Here is a 14,985-nt window from a genome sequence, read left to right on the forward strand (position 1 = left end):
ACTGAAACATAATCAAATTCATGCTATCTACGGAGACTGAAATTTAATCTGATATTATGGTATAGAGTAATGAATTTTAACAAAATGCACACATTTTACATGATTATCACAATCATCGTTCATTTCCACAAAAAGGCAATCTATACCTTTAATATACAAACTTTATTTAACAGTTATGCAATAATTTTTAACCTTGACACTTGTCTCCCCCACAAATATATAACCAGTACCTAAAACCATCCACATTTCAGTACTTTATTCCTATGGTAAAGCAACATTTCTGAATTAATTATAAAGGAGTCAAAGGTGTGCTGGTTATTTTATAGAAATTTGGCCTTCTCAGTCATGTGAAGTCCTCTGAGCAGAACATTTGCTGTTCTTTGAATTACTGGAATTGTTCAATATTTATACAAATTTCTCTATTTGATACCTGCAAGCTACTCACAACAAATAAAAAGATTCCAAACAGACTCTACACAGTATTCTGATAGTTCTTAAGTCTTCCAGGCTTCCAAGTAATCATGTGCCACAACATTTAATATTGAACTAATTCAAGTGAGGAAATCTTTTTTTTTTGGCTTTATGTATCGCACTGGATTGAACACATTTGAAATATGCAGTCTTGACATCTTAATTTCTGGGGAAAAATATTACTGAATCATGAATCTAGAATAAGGCTCACTCATCACAGATATCTTGTTTTGTTGATCCAAGTGAGAAATAAATATCATATAGACTTTCTTCTGGCCATCTGTACTGGACCATATTTTAACATTTATAGTTTCTTCAATAATTCCAGTGCCGTTAGAGGAAAGAGAACCAAGCTTTTCAAGATAATTGCTTTGAGAACAGAAATTACAGTTCAGTACGCATAAATGAAAATGCCTTCAAGCAGCAATTTAGAACTTATATTGTGGATGCAGTCAGATCAACAAATAACTAATAGAAAAATTTTCAAAATGTGTAGGCCACCTCTATATTCCTTTCAGGAGTTAAAGCTGTTCACTTTATTGAACTGTTCATAACATATGCAAAAACATTTGCCTTTTACCTTTGGCAGTTTCTACAAACGTGAAGCTGATTTTCACATCTCTTTTTCATTCTCTTTAAACTAAACAACTCAAATGTTTTTGCTTTCTCTTCAGATGCTACCATTTGCTACACTTCTGGTTCAATTAGTATCTAGACCAATTTTGTTTTCTTCTTTGATTTCTGTACTAGCTCTGCTTTTCTTTCTTGCACTCCAAAGCATATGTGTGCTCTGTTAGGTCCCAGTCCATGTGACCTGCCTGGGCTCTGGTTGATAAATCCACTTAACCACTTCACACTGACATGCATTCAGCACTTGTTTGGAGTAAACCGTTAAAATTACAGGAAGAGAAAATATTTATGACTTTGAAAACTTATCTGTCCAGGGACTGGCAAATAAGTCCGGATTTAAAAAGTGAACCCTGGTTGACTTGAATGCTGCTATTCCATATTCTTGTAGTTGTGTCATCAGACCAAGCAGGTTCAAGTCTCCCTAGGATCACATTAATTTTCAGTCATCTGATAAATTCATTCAAAGACAGTATGGTGTACTGCAGAAAACTTGGTCTCCAAAGTGCAAGACTGAATCCAATATTCTGATTATGAATAAAGTCTCAAAATCACCTCAGACACCAGATGAGGCTGCTTTGGTCTGCTTTTTTTCCATTTTGAAATCTAACCCTAGGCTTTTATCTAGCATTTATTGCCACAATAACCATCAGACTAAATGGGTGTCTTTATTTCCCAGCTACTGTATGTCCCTCATTTGCCCATTTTAGGTTTAAAATTTCAAAATCGTATGGTTGAAGAGCAAGGTCCTACAGTAAGAGAAAAATCAGACTAAAGAACTAAATACTGCCCAGCAGTTACCACGTTATTTTCCACTGGCCTATCTGAAATCCCAGGCACCAGCAGTTGAGTCTGGATATATATAAGGACCACAAGAGTATTAAGTGTCGATAAAGAACGAAGAAAATCACTACAAATTTTCCTGTGTTCTTAAGATCACTTTTTTCATCTTTAATAACTTCATTTTGTTCTGATACTAGAATTTATGGGACAGCCACATAAAGTATTCTGCATGTTCTTTCTTCTACAATGCAAACTACCCTGTGAGTATACATTGTTTACCCAAACTGTTATTACACAGGATTAAATACCACCTTTACAACATGTGCACTTAGAAGAAAATGCTATTCTCTTAAAGACAATCCAAATATCTAACAAAACTACCAGAGCATAGGGATCAGTAGGCATTTTAATATGGTACAGCACAAAGCCACATGATTTTCACATTCTCAGAAAACTAAGCACCCCTATGAAGTATTTTTCTTCTATGTTACATAAATTAAATGCAAACTGCTTTATGTGTTATTGATTTTTCACTTCTACAGAAAATATTAACTCAACTTTGATGCTTGAAAGCTTTGAAGCAAGCCTCAGGATTTTAATGAACACCTATTTCAGTAAGTACTGAAATTACATAACGATTTCTTCAAGAAAAAACTATAAAGACTCATAGTGTAGTTTTTATAGTGGATGAAGCGTATCCCTCTATTAGTCATGTATCCGACAGGCAAATTAAGATGTCCTTTGATGCTTTACAAAAACCAGTCAATTAACCGGAAAGAAATGCGTTTGTGGTTTGTTGGTTTTTTTTTTTTGGTAGGGGTTGTAATGATTTATGACAATATGAAGTGCTTCTCACAGAATTTAATCAGATTGTCAATCTGATTGAAATAACATGGAATTCAATTAAATAGAGACCGGAGAATTTGTTCAACATGGATCACTTAACAGAAATTCAGACAGAAATTAGGATATTAAAAATTTTTAGCAGCAAACCACAATGTAAAACTCACTGATGATTATCAGAAATAGCCAATTTACAGTGCATTGTCCCAGCAGAGATAGCCAGTATTCTCAGAAAGTGTAGGTTTGCTTTTCTGATAGTTCACAGGGGAATATTATAGCTGATATTAGTGCTTTAAGTCCTGGAATGCACACAAGAAGACTCAGACATCTATTCAAGCTGAGTAATTTGTAGCTGACCTGAAGAGCATAAACAGATGCCCAGGCTAAAGCTATAGACAAAAAGAAAAGGAGTTGCCTCCAGAAGAGTAGGCAAAGGATGTAAACTATAAGCTACTTGTCCTCTGGAAGTATTTACTCTTCTCCCTGTATTGCATATAAATTTGGAGGTCATCACCTCTGTAAGATATGTAAAAGACATGTACAATAGCAGCAGCCCATGAAGTCTGCCATCCGTACCATGTGATGAGTTTGCAGCAGATGGTTGTGCAGTTCCCCAGACAGATGTGGGCACTTGAGTCTATGCATAGAAATGAAGTGCTTCCCCTGCAACATGGACTGTTTGAGTGTTTATATACCAGAAAGTCCCAGGAAGGCAGAAAACCTCTACGGTGACATAAGAGTACAGAAAATAGTCATGCCAGTTAATAACTTAAACTAGAAGTTAAACAAAATACACAGCAGTCCATCTGGGCAGTTTTTCCTTCTGGGGTCTCAGCAATACTGCACCACAACATTAAATTTTCTACTATTCACACAGGATTCTTCAGATACCACACAAGATCATTTAAAAAATATATAGTAGGCCCAAACATGCAGATCCTTAGCAGACAGTGAATGATCCATACATGCCTTTGACACTAATTCTTGTGGTCTGCCTGTTTTTCAAAGGTGTGAATAAGTTGTAATTTATGGAAAATCTCCTGGTTTACATTTTTTCTGTTAGCATCACCAGCCAACACTTATTTGTAATTACAATCAATCAGTCCTTATTTTAAGTTTCAATTACTTATTTAGACAAAAGTGAAGTAGAGCTGAAAACACATTGTACATGAATTGCATTGTATCCTGGAGTATTAAACCCCACTGTTACTTAGATATACCCGAACACAAGAGGAACATTAAGGTAAATTATATTCTCAAAGTACTGCATGAATATTTTCACCTCTGATTTTTTCCAGTTGAGTGTTATACAGACTGCTCAAATATTCCTTGTTTTAAGTCATGATATCTAATCAAGAATGTAATAATTAGAAATTAGTTCTTTTTATCCATCAAATTAGCAGGAGCTGAATGTGACTGTTTTGTCTAAAACTACTCATTGAACTATCTCTAGCAATAAATTCTAGGTTTTTAATGGCAAACACAAACTGTTTAACAATTACACTGTGAAACAAGTCAGCATCCAACTCCCATGCTAGCGTGCCCATTTCCTGATTGAACTATCAATATTGCAAACATTAGGACCACTTGAAGACATTATTTAAGCTTAGTCCCTTTATGTAGTCTGTGGAGATCAATGTTTTAAAGAAAGAGACATTAAAATTAATTGCTTTACATGAAGTACATGTTCCTTACAAAGAAACATGAATAAAATATGGAGCCAAAGCAGTGGTAACAATCACTTTCCAGTGCTGTGCCTCTGCCTCCCAACATCCCTCTCAGATCATTCAGTCTCCTCAATCAGTTCACCAAACAGGTTTCTTTGTCTTTAGTTTATATCACTTCAGCTACAAGCATTCATTATGGTCACTATTTGTACAACAGCGATAATTTAATCAGTGGCTTTGAGGCTCCTGTCTTCTGCTTAACATGGTTACAGGAGTTCAAATTAATTACCACTTGAACTAGACCTACTAACTGAAAGATGCCTGTTTTGATTTAAAGAACTTCACTGATGGAAGATTCCCTATGAAATGCTGAGGTATAGCAAATAGGGATTCCGTATCTAAATTTCAATTTCAATATAATTTCAATACAAATATATCCTAAGCAAAATATTTGTGTAGCTATTAGCAAAAGCACTGTACACAATTAACAGACACATAACCCTCCTCATTTCTATAAATACCAGAAAAATAATTTGAGAAACCATTTAAACTTTCTTGTCTAATTTCAGGCAAACAGGTTTAAATGGTGCTGATAGATACAGAATTACTTGGTTTAACAAAGATGTGTCAACGGGCTGGAGGTCCACTGCTGCTTTCCAAGTTTAAGATGCATGTATTTTTGGCTTGTATTTTGTATTTTTAAATACTACACTTAGACAAGCTACAAGAATAAGAAAGAGGAATAGAAGATAGAGAAAAAATGTTAAGAAATGCAGTTGGAAAACTATTTCTATCTCAAGATATTTCGGTTTTGTTCTTACCCCAGTTTCTTTTTTCTTTGGATTTACTGGCACATTCTGAAACATACTGATTTTTAGAAATTGGGACTGATTATTAATCCTTCAAAGAACTAAAAACTAAATTACAAAGTACAAAGGAAAGCACTGTCAATAATATATTCAGTTCCTCATTTTTCTTCTTTTCTACTAATGCAACTGAGAGTCCATGTTTCTTCAAAAGATGGAATTCCCTATGCAAAACTTCTGGACATGTGAAATAACCCTATAAGCCTAAAGTCAGGCCCATTTTTTAATTATAAGCTTACTATGTCATGAGAATTTGCAATCACAGCCATAATTAATAGTTCACAACATTCCATAAATACTTTAGACATAAAAGCTGATGTTAACTACACAAAATATAAGTGTGGCAAGTATATGAGCATTTATAATGGGTGTTAATTAATTATTTACAAGTAGGAAACTCAAAAGAACCTAGTACAAATCAGAGAAAGCATATACAAAAATATGTTAGAAACATTACATGTTATTAGATCAGAAAATCTGAGGATGTCCCTTGAATAAAGACTGGACTTCTGTATTTAGACAAAGGCTTCTGAGGTTACCATGAGCACTTTACTAGCACAAAATACACAGCATGCAATTGCTTTATTTCTTACAACTAACCTTACAACTTCATAGAAGTTCATCCCAGCCCGTTCCACATCCTATAATACACATGAAAAGACAGCTGCACTTTAACTTCCTATAATACAAAATGCACATATTTAAATTCCCAGCCGAAGCAACAAAGTGGCTATGTGGCTCAGCAGCAGCCCTGCGTCATGTTAACTAGCATTACTGGAGTTTCAGGACAACTTAATATTGCTCTTGAAATGCCAATGTGCAGGGAGATGGCAAACTTTGTAGCCTGTGCTACAAATCATTTGTTTAATCTCCGGTATGACAGAAAGTTTGTTCCTTCCTTGGACAAATGCACAGAAAAAGATACCCCTTTTTTGTTAACCTCCTTCTAAAGTTTTGACTGTAAACTTACTGGGATGCTTTATGTGTGGGAATAGGATCACTGACAATGACAGTGTCATATTCTCCCTAGCCCTAGCCCTAGCCTCCCTAGCCCTAGCCTGGCTAGATCTTTAATATTACAGAAAAACAATGCAGCAGATTGAACAGCTATAACCTGCAGGCTTGGAACCAAGAAAGACAGACAAGGAAATAAACTTGCTCCCTAAACAGTTATAAAAAAACTCTAAAAAAATAGAAACCAGCATACTTTTCATTGGCTTCCAATTTGTTTGCGATGTCAACTCAGGCCATCAGACAAGAAAATAAGAATACATGTTCTGCAAAATTAGTAAAGTGTGCAAATCACTGAAACAAACTTGGCAAAGAGGCTCTTGCTTTTGTCTTTTAGGGGAAAGACAACATACATTGTCACAGACTAGCAAAATTGCTTTCATATTTTTAGTATTTTACTTGTTCTCCATTAATTTCTTTGAAGGTTAAGTAAAAAAAAAAGTTACAGTACCAAACATAGTGACAGTGATGGGCAATGGAGACCACCAATAGCAGCCACTGAGTTTCTTAGAAAGAAATGAAAACCAAAAAACAAAAGATGGAAGGACATGATGTTCCCAAAAGACAAAGTTTTTTATTTATTTCTTACACTGGTTTTGTAGAAAAACCAAAACCAAAAAAAATTCAAAACCAAACCAAACCAAAACACATTCAACGAAACAAAACAAAAAAACCTAACCCAACAAAATACTTAAAGGTGGAGTTTCTCTCATCCTTTCACCCAGCACTGAAAATACATTTTTGCTTCCCTATCTCATAGTTTCAAAAAAAGTAAATTGGGACTTAGCTCACACCTAAAAGACTGAAACTTGTCTTATGCTAAACAGCTTGGCTTTATATAGCTTTCAGAAAAGTAAACTAGATTTACCTCCTTTTGGCTGCAACAAATACAAATGTGTTTATATCGTGCAGTCTTGCTATAATGATTTTAAAACCTATTTTCATATCAACCAAGTTATTTTGAATCCCTGTCTACTACTAGGTTGATGCTAAACTACTGAAATTGAGGTATCGTTGAAAACCGTGCATTTTCAGATGTGTATACTTTTTCTATGTATACATACTTCTTTTCTCTTAATGGCTTCCATCAATTAAAATCATGTAGACTTACTGGAGACCAGCTGTTCTCATTTGTTATGCTTCAGTAGACAGGGACTCTGTGATTAACAGTCCTTGTTTTTCTGCAGTCTGTAGCCTCTCTACTCTTCCTTGCTCATGTACTCTTTGATGAGATAATCTCAACACTGACATTACTAGCTCTATTTCTGATTTACTGGAATAACGCCCAGAGTTTATTGTGACAGAAGGAAAAGGATCCTAAATGATTGCATTGGATTCTGCTTAAAGCTGCCACGTGCCTGCGCAGGAGAGGAGAGGTGTGGCTTCCAAAAACCAAATTATTTACTGCATCAGAAAAAGTGCATGTTCTTCACTGCTTTAATATATGACTGGAAATCTCACGTAACATGGGTCAAGGGACAGACATGAACAGCACTACAAAAGATGTCTAAAGACTTAAATTTGAAAACTTAAAAAAATAAACCCACAGAACTTCAGTAGCTATAATAAAAGAGTAGCAAGCTGAAATTTCCCACTGGTAAAGAAGACCATTTATACTCTCTGAACTTGTTTAAATTTTGAAAGACTTTTTTTTTTTTTGCTCCCCTCTAATACCGGTATGTATGACATGAAGTAGATGATGCATTTCTTTATTACAATATTTGACTTCTCATCTGTTATGACTAAAGCCACAAAACACAGTTGTTCAATACATGCCTGTATGCAAGTACTGGAAATTTTGCTATCCACACCTGGCTTTAGAGCAATTTATCAACACAGACTTTATCTGAAAACAACATAACATGCTACCCTGTGTTTTCTCAAAAAAAGTAGAAAGGCACTGACAAAACTGCTTTATTTTCTACACAGTGTTAGAAACAAAAAGCAAACTGCTCAGAGTATGATCTCAAAGCTTTGCACCATATAGCAATATTATGTCTTCTGCTGCTAAGAGCTTAAGGACTTTTTTCTAAGGAAAGAAACCCACACTTAAGTTACTTAGGTGGTCAATAAGAGGTGGGCAGATGACATGAAAATTAAATGATATATGTGTGTATATATATTCCCTATTGAACAGGAAAGTTATATAAGAACTTCCCTAATGATGTAAAAATCAAAAGTTTTGCAAACTAGAATTCCCAAGAAATACCTGTTTTCTCATAGAAATAATAGAAGGAACTACAGCCACAGTGACATAGAGGAAAATGTAAATTGGAAAAGAGGGTCTGTCAAGCCAGAAGATTCTATAGGTCCAGTACTGTTGTTCTCAAGTAATTGTCCTAGCTATGCATTTTTCACACCGAATCGCAGAATGGTAGGGGTTGGAAGATACCTCTGGAGATCATCTAGTTCAACTGCCTGCCTACAGCAGGATCCCCTAGCAGATTACACTGGAACACAACCAGGCAGGTTCTGAATGTCTCCAGGGATGGAGACAAGAACCTCCCTGAGAAATTTTTTCCAGTACTCTTTTATCTTCAGAATAAAGAAGTATTTTCTCCTATTCTGGTTAAAACTCCTGTGTGCCAGTTTGTGACCACTACCCCTTGTCCTGTCACTATACACCACAGAGAAGAGTCTGTCCCCATCCTCCTGACACCTACCCATTAGATATTTATAAACATCAATGAGATTCCACCTCAGCCTCCTTTTCTCTAAGCTAAACAGCCTCTTTCCTCATGGGGCTGATGCTCTGGTCCCTTCATCACCTTAGTGGCCCTGTGCTGGACTCCCTTCAGTAGTTAATTGTCCTTCTTGAACTGAAGACTCCAGACCTGAACACAGTACTCCAGATGGGGCCTCACCAGGACAGATTAGAGGGGGAGGATAACCTCCCTGAACCTGCTGGACACACTCTTCTTTATGCACACCAGGATGGCATTGGCTCTCATATCTGTGAGGGCACATTACTGGCTCACAGAGAGCCTGCTGTCCATCATGAGTCCCAGAGCTGCTTTCAGCAGGGCCAGTCCCTAACCTGTACTGGCACATGGAGTTGTTCTTCCCCAGACGGAGTGCTCTACTCTTGCCTATACTGAATTTCATTAGGTTTCCTCCCACTCAGCTCTCCAACCCGTTCAGGTCACACTGGAAGGCGGCACAGCCTTCTGGCATGTCAGCCACCCTTCCAAGTTTGGTATCATCAATCAGTGAACTTGCTCATGATACACTCTATTCTTTCATTTAGTGTACATCACTGATGTATATATGGAACAGGACAGGACCCTCCACTAGTCACAGGCCTCCAGCTGGAGTCAGCCCCATGGACCACAACTTTCTGGGCTCTGTCCTTCAGCCAATTCCCAATCCATCTCAGTACCCAGTAGTCCAACCCACATTTCTCAAGTTTGGTTGTTTTCCCCAGCAGTTCTAAAGAGCATGATATGTGCAATCACAAACATGCACATAGCAAATTTATAAAGTTGTTTAATTATCTGTCTTAAGTAAATGTCACTTCTCAAATATCTTAACTATGCTGGTTTTATAGCCACAACATTGGGCCTACTAACTAGCTAGAAAGAGTGATTTTGATATTTTAGGGTTGAGAGAATTCTTGCTTATAAACCATCACTTGATATGCTTTCCACAGTCCCATATGAAATTACAAAGATCTTTTCTGTATTTGGCATAATATTTTATGTGGAAAGCTTTAAATAAAGTATTAAATCAAAATAAGAGCTCAGGGGTCGACTGGGGGAAGTAGAGGCTCTCTGGTACAGTTTTAGTAATAGGGAGACAGTATAAGTGAATGGCTGTAAGTAACCTTTCAGTTTTTTTGGTCCTTATGCAATTAAGTAGAGCAGCTATCTTTAAGAGCAAGTAAAATACAGCATATCAGCCCCTTTCTGTTAACTTACTTTTAATTCAGCAACATGAGGGAAAAGTGAATTGATGTGCAACTGATTACTGAAAGATAAAAACATTTGCCAATTTATTAATCAGATTTTGTCACATGCTTTCTTCAGTTCTGGATGCATGCTTTTTATAATGAACATATATATGTGTAAATGATGTAAAATAGTACCTGTATTTGCTGTTTTGAGACTTTTTTGAGAAGTTACCAAAAATTAAATTACTATATACTGTGCTCACATTATTATTGAATTTTTCAAGTCTTATTATGGAAATAGGACTGTTATGTACAGATCTGTGTAAAAACACATCTTAACCATCTCCAAAAGACTTACTTGTCTTAATAAAAGCTGTTTGGCAAATAAGTTTAAACACATACACAGTGGCTTAATGCTCTTAAGGATATTTTGAATTGAAATGAAACTGAAAATAATATTGTCAGAACCCTGATGGAATGAAAATTGCTTTGGGGAAAGAATGTGAAAGTCACCATATAAAAAAGAAGATATGTTCTTAAATTCAATGTTGGACCTGGATATGGAGATATTTGTATTATTTTAGAATGAAAAATATGACTGACTTCTGTAATTACTTTATTGCATCATGTACAGATAAGAAAACAAGTATTGCTAATAATTGTAAGGTCTAGATATTCCTGGAAATAGCAACAGATGGCTCTAGTTAACAGCCAGTGATGATAAAAGATGATATGGGTGTAATACCTATCCTGGTGTAACTTAAGCATAAAGAAAACCAAACTAGTTTTAAACTAGCCAGGTTATATTCTTGCAGAACTTTCTCTGCAGTGGCACCAATTCAGACAGTGTTCCACATCTTCCCAGTAAATTGTAATTACCCAAGAAGCAAAATAAAACTTGTAAAATGATAGAAATAAAGTGAAGCCATGCTGTCATCCATACTGTTGTCACTGTAATGTTATTACTACTTGATCAAATATACTTAAAAATAAACACTAAGTAAGATTCTGACTTCAAAGGACACAGTTTGAAAAGTTATCTTAAAATAGTGAAGGTAAGTTAATCAAAGGTAGGTTGTTCCATAATATGCCAACTGTAAGAAATCTACCATATGTCAAAATTAAACATAGCATTTATAAAAGTCAACACTATGAAATTAAAATTTTACTGTATATTTTCCACTTAATTTTATTGTCAAGGCAATATTTTACTGGAAATTTGAGAGATTCTCAAGTATTAGTTTAGAACTAACCTTGTAATTTCATATATTATCTTGGTACTAATGCTAATGAAACCTCTTAGGGACACAATATTACAGAGAAAGGGCAATCTAAACAAATACAAGAAATGGAATGAAGTTTAAAATGCAAGCCCTCAGATTCAAAGAATAAGAACTTCCACTTTTTGGTTGAAATTCATGATACAGAAGTGATAGGAAAATATAATTTCAATCTCGCTTGTCTCAATTTGTTTCCAGTCATGAAGCTTTGCATGGAAAAGCAGGACATTCCCTGCCAGCTAGATTTACATCAGTGAAGAAATGTAATGGGTATATTAGTCAATCACAGCATGACCACAAGCACCAATAAGATGAAACCATGTGAAAGCAAGATGTTATTATGCTATGCATCAGTAAACAGATTCCTGCAGAGATTACAAAAGAAAATGGTATTGTCACTGTCCACAGCACAGATGGGACCCTATCTAGAATGTATTTCCTTGTCTAACCATCAGCTCGGTGAGAACAGGTATGAGGTGAAAGGCCAATGAAAAGAAATGAGAGCAAAGAGAGATTTATAAAGGAAAACATAGAAACTTGATTTTTGCAGTGAAAAAAAAAAAAAAGCAGGTTATGAATGAATATGACTGAGCTGTTTAACTGCAAAGGAGATACAAAACATTTAAAATGCATGACAATATGGATAACAGGATATCATAATAAATAGGAATAAAACTGTCGTAAAAGAAATTTAGTCTTGAAGCTGGAAGGTTCCTTGCTATCAGAAGAATGAAATTAGCATGGGGCAATTTTTCCTAATAGGAATAGTGGACTCAAGCTCAAATAGTAATTCTATAATAGTGTCACAGTCTTGTCTGTGTGACTGCTACAGGCGGAGGAGTCAGTGGTTCACCCAGTAGTTAACCTGAGTAGACCTAAGCCCGTGGTGGGCTGGGCTGCAGGTACAGCGTGGCCTTCGGGCTGTGTTGTGCTGCACATGGTACTTGGCTGCAGGAGAAAGGCTCAACTAGGGGTACCCAGCATCTATTGGGATGTAAGGCTGTCTACTGGTGTCTCATTCTTTACAGTGCTAGTTCCAATAAACAGCATTTTGAATGTTAACTTAAAGCCTTTCTTACTGGAAACATACGGGACCAGCATCACCTGATTGCAACACACAGTCAGCACGTTCACTACATAAAAGGGATAGGAGCTGTTTGGTTTGCAGGGAACTAGATTGAGAAGGTCCCTTTAGCTCCAATCCACTAGAAGGCTCACATACTATTAAAAAGAATTATTATTAAATTATATATTATATTATATATTAGGAGCTACTAAAAAGAATACCGCAATGCAAACTTTGGAAGACAACAAGAAAGAATTTGCTCAAGGAAAGTTTTGTAAAAGCTTCAAAATCGAGAAACAAATATCAATCAACAGCATGGCTTCTTTTGCTTTCCTCAGTTTTTTCCATCATCAACCTGAGAAATTTTATGTTCTTTCCATTAACTGTCTCTTCATTATGAAAGACAGACAGGATCGTATGGTGAAATATTGCTCTGTAGATGAATTATGTAGTTCTTTTGAACAGCTAAATGCTGCACTGGACCATGTAATCAGAATCTGTTTTGTGGTATAGAAAAGCTGTGCAACTGCACTAAGCCTATTAATTACTTCCATGCTTGACAACAGACCTCTGACTAATCTGAAAGTACATAAACAATACAGAGATTGCAGTTATTAATCAGGAGGCTAATTTATGAGCGGAAAGGTATCACAGGAATTCAGTTCCCTCAACAGTCAACCAGATAGATAATCTAAGTTTAGCAACTCACAAGTCCCTAACACAGTAATCAACAGATATGGGTAGAGAGACTGCACAATTAGTCACCAACATTCATTTCATAGACTTTTGCTGTCCTTTTGATGGGGTAAACACTTAGCAACACAAGACACAAAATCCTGCAAAGATACAGCGAGACAGATAGACAAAGATTCAGCTTCTCTCAGAAAAGAATATAGACTGATACATGAAAGAAAAATCACCAAATAAAAAAATACCTGTTTTTAATCTTTGCTTCTCTTTGCAGTAATGCTTTCAATCACTTTATTCAAACACTGCAAAATCTCATGTTTCTAATTAACAGTAAGTTACAGCTGAGATCACTGCTCTGGCAGTCACCCCCCTATAAAGACTCCTCTTCCTATGTGCCAGCATACCCTTAACAATGAAAAAAGAGTTACAGATCAAAGCCCCAAAGCCAGTTACACAGATTTTGTCACCTGATGATTTTCCTGTGGAAGGGCACTGGTGGTACACAGGTTTAAAGGACCTGGATTTCACACTGTAATCTTTGCTGTTTTTTCCTACTGCAGTTGCACTAATCTGAAATAGGAAAACTATGTAAAAACTGTTGTACATTTAAAGATGTATTTGGTGAGTTCTGCTCTGACCACATTAAAAAAAAACAGTGAGGACTATAACAGTCTTCAGTGGTTTAGTTTAATCCTTATGTTCTTTGCAGCAGCTACAGACAAGTGCCTAATTCCAGTAGCTGAATTATTTCTTTTGCCTAAAATGTCTTCTGAAGATGAACCTGACATCTCCAATGACATCAAAGAAGGAAAAAGAGAGATAAATATAAAGCATATCACCATAATGGTATCCTCTAAAAGTACTGGAGAGATTCTTACAGAGTGTTTCCAGAGGTTAAAAAGTTTTACTTGTGCTTCCTCTTTCTAAATGGAAGATCTAATCATGTATTATCAACTATATGAAACTGTCAAGCATGTATTTGAGTAACTGTGTTATCATTAGAGAACTTAGTATGGGGTCAAGAACTGAAACACATCCCTTACAGTTACACTGTCTTCAAGGTTCATAATGTATTGTATTACATTCCAATAACTACAAGAGAAATTTAAGATGATAATATTGTATTTCAATACATGGCAAAATGATAATTTACAAAAAAGTTCTGGGCATTATACTGTAGAACAAAAATGCCATTTTGCCATTATGTCTCACACTTCAGTCTTCCTCCTACACTGGCTTCAAAGAGACAATGAAAGAGCAGTGAATTCTCAGAGACAAATTCATATTGTTAATGTTACATCAGCATATCCCAGAATTATTTGAACAGTGCTACAATATCCTAGGAGACAGCTTGTCACTAAGAACATACCGTATAAAATTCTTCACAAAAGGCAAATCAGTGTAACAATAGGTCAGAAGAAGAAAAATATAAATCTGGAGAGGTTGCAAATTTAATGGATACAAAATTGCATTTTGCTAGTGAAGCATTATTCATAAATCATTATGTGTCTTAACATGGAACTCTACGTGATAAATGAACGATAACCAGTGTGCTGCAAATGTATTTACAAACAAGATTTTTCTTAGTATTTAAGAGTTCTCTCCTCTTTACATCTATGTTGCTACATCTGAAGAAAAGAATAAACATGATTTTTACTTTGGTGGGAGGGAATGTATGCATACGCTTGGGGAAATTTGATTCAAATGGTTGCATAAACACTGCTAAGAGCAGAATTTAGTGCATTATCCTGCAATCTTAAATGTCAAGAAACAGAAGCAAATTGCAAATTGA

General features: G+C 35.7%; 1 protein-coding gene across 2 annotated transcripts in view; it reads right to left on the bottom strand.

The window, feature by feature from the left end:
- Window positions 1-14,985, bottom strand: part of STXBP5L (syntaxin binding protein 5 like) — a 186,027-nt gene that overhangs the window by 94,258 nt on the left and 76,784 nt on the right. The window lies entirely within an intron of this gene.

Source organism: Calypte anna, chromosome 1, assembly GCF_003957555.1.
Source record: "Calypte anna isolate BGI_N300 chromosome 1, bCalAnn1_v1.p, whole genome shotgun sequence".
NCBI lineage: Eukaryota > Metazoa > Chordata > Aves > Apodiformes > Trochilidae > Calypte > Calypte anna.